This window comes from Octopus sinensis, linkage group LG22, assembly GCF_006345805.1.
Source record: "Octopus sinensis linkage group LG22, ASM634580v1, whole genome shotgun sequence".
In the NCBI taxonomy this organism is placed as follows: domain Eukaryota; kingdom Metazoa; phylum Mollusca; class Cephalopoda; order Octopoda; family Octopodidae; genus Octopus; species Octopus sinensis.
Genome location: NC_043018.1, coordinates 20,171,260 through 20,174,179, shown reverse-complemented (window position 1 = coordinate 20,174,179; position 2,920 = coordinate 20,171,260). Strand labels below are relative to the sequence as shown.

The window sequence follows — 2,920 nt, the reverse complement described above, 5'->3', positions numbered from 1 at the left end:
CATAACACATATATATATATATATACACACACATATATATATACATACACACATGTATGCATACATACATAACACATACACACACACACATAACACATACATACACACACACATACATACACACATACACACATATATATATATGTGTGTGTGTCTGTGTGTATATACACACAGAAATACGAACATATGTACATAGACATACATATTTAAACACAAACCTGCATATATATAACCATACATACACAGACACACACAAATATATATTTATATACAACATATACACACACAAACAAACACACATATATATACACACACAACTATATACGTATATATATCGTTTGTACATAAAACCGAAGGAGAAGCACACTAGCCAGACAGACATGGGTGTATACACAGATAAACACATGCGTGTATACAGAGAGAGAGAGAGAGACATATAACACTAACGTACATATAGACAGACAGATATATATATATATATATATATATATATATATATATATACCTTACAAACATTACATAGACATGTATACAGAGTTCTTTATACACACGCAGACATGCATCGACATATATTCGCACTGAAGGCGGAAATGAACAAAACGTCTACAAACCGCGGAGTTGAACATTGCTGTTTGAAGAAGGAAAGAAGGCGAAGAATGGAAGCCGGATGGGTGTTAAATGAGTGATGAAGGCAGACTATTTTGACCGACTGACAATGTGAAAAGCAGCAGCAGGAACGAACGGTAGAGGACAGAAAACACACCGAGTGTGAACAGAGCCACCAGTGCCCGTCGTGTTGTAGAGAGAGAGAGAGAGAGAGAATGAGGTGAGGTGTGGTCAGAGCATTTGACAGTTACAGGGAAGTTTTCGGGTACTGTTGTGATGCTGGATGGTTGAGAGAGAGAGGAAGAGAGAGAGACAGTTGTGTGTGTGTGTGTGTGTGTGTGTGAAGGAAGATAAAGGGTGGAACGACGGTGGAAGAGACGAAAAACGGGATGTGAAGGAGAGAAAATTTAGGAAGAACGACAGAGGAAGGCGAAAAGAAGGCACAGATATTAAGGACGAGGCGTAAAAGGGAATAGAACTCAACCGAAAAAGCCAGTCGCGATGATGAGTTGAGTTTAGGTACGAGTGGAGTTTAGTACAGAGATCGGACGAGAATATAGAAAAAGAAAAACAGAACAAACGGAGTATAAAACTTAAAAAGAAACTGCATGTAGAGCGATATACATACCCCGGGTAGGCCGAACATCGGTATGACAGCAGAGCAAAGAGTGACATTATTTATCGACAGCAACTAGTTGAAGGCCACAGCGGCTCCTATTATGAATGAAAGGCGGTGATGTGTTGAGGTGCGGCGTGGACATCGATCTCGGTACACGGGTACTTTACATGTTTACAGCGGGCAGCATTATGTATGAATGTGTGAGTGAGTGTATATATATATATATATATATGTATGTATGTGTGTTTGTGTGTGTATGAACTTCTTGGTGGTGCGGCTAAGAGCGGTCTGTCTGTTCGATGGTTACACTCGTTTCTTTGACCTGCACTGACCACCGACGACGGGAAGGACCGATAGTCGGAAGGTGGTGGAGGTAACAGTGAGGTGAAATACATTTATAAATATATCGTTTGGAGTCTTCAGAGCTTATCAGAGAAAGAAAGAGAAAGAGAGAGAGAGACAGGAAGAAAGAGAGCCTCCCCCCTCCCCCACTGGAGAGACTGAATGAAATAGCGCGAGCACAATACGGTCGGGGAGTGGTGGGGCAGATCCAGTAAAGTAGGTGGTGGTGGCGGCAGTCGTGACCGGAGGTGGTAGTAGTGATAGTGAATCTATGAATGAGATATCTCGGCCGTGAGGTACGATGTGGGACGGAAAGCAAAAGAGCATATTATGTGAGGTTTGTATAGATATATATATACTTTTTACTGGCTTCTATCAGGGGTACGTACCACACACACACACACACACACACATATATTTAATATAATATATATATATATATATATATATGTATATATATAGACCGAGAGATAGAGTTAGATAAACGACATAGGTATACAAATATGCATTAAAAATGTTATACACGCGCTCTATCGACACAAATTTTTGTATGTGTACGTATATGCTGGTTATGTGTGAGTATATATGTGTGTGTTAATGTGTAATATATATATATACATAGGCACAAAGGTGTGTTTGGGTATGTTTACATACATACACACACACATGCAGGCAGGCACAACGCACACACGTACACTGCGAGAATAACAAGGATTTCGTAACAAATCACCAGGCTTCGAAGCTGATGTTCCGGAACAGAAATCGTGAGGCATGTTAAGGCGATGTGGTGGTATTCATGCTTTGCTCAAAACTTCAAAAAAAAAAACGAAAAAAAACAGCATTAGCTAAACCTCCTACAAACACACACACACACACACACACACACACTAATAAATCTGTCAACATAATATCCACACTGCAGGGGTGGTCACAGACAAAACGTGACCGACGAACGAAACAATGGACAGAGTTAGTGGAAAGAGAGAGAGAGAGAGATTGAAAGAAAGAGGAGAATGAATGAGCGAGTGAAAGAGAGAGAGAGTGTGTGTGTGTGTGTGTGAGTGTGAGTGAGTGTGGATGGAATACGCTGGAGTGAGAGTTTATGGAGTGGAGAAGAAACAATAGAGATTAGAAGAGGAGGAGCGAAAGAATGTTACAAGGAAAGAAAAAAGCAAAAATCCACCCAAGGTGGGATGGGCGAGAAGAAATGTAAGAATGAGTAAGGAGCTTTAAATCTGGAAGGACTCGGGTAGTCAGACGAGTCGAGCAAATTCACTTATTTTATTGACACCCAAGGTTGAAAGGCAAAGGCGACCTCAGCGGGACTTGAACGCAGAACGTAAAGACGGACGA

At 40.8% G+C, this 2,920-nt stretch overlaps 1 protein-coding gene across 5 annotated transcripts in view; it reads right to left on the bottom strand.

Moving 5' to 3' along the window:
• LOC115223120 (alpha-1,6-mannosyl-glycoprotein 2-beta-N-acetylglucosaminyltransferase-like) overlaps nucleotides 1-2,920 on the bottom strand; it is a 635,056-nt gene that overhangs the window by 131,137 nt on the left and 500,999 nt on the right. The window contains exon 1 of one of the 5 annotated variants that reach the window (XM_036512163.1): nucleotides 1,235-1,461. The exons of 3 other annotated variants lie outside the window; for them this stretch is intronic. The gene's annotated coding sequence lies outside the window, so the exon portion shown is untranslated. Of the gene's footprint in view, nucleotides 1-611; nucleotides 828-1,234; nucleotides 1,462-2,920 lie in introns of those variants that run through there. One more of the 5 variants, XM_029793532.2, reaches the window with a different exon arrangement.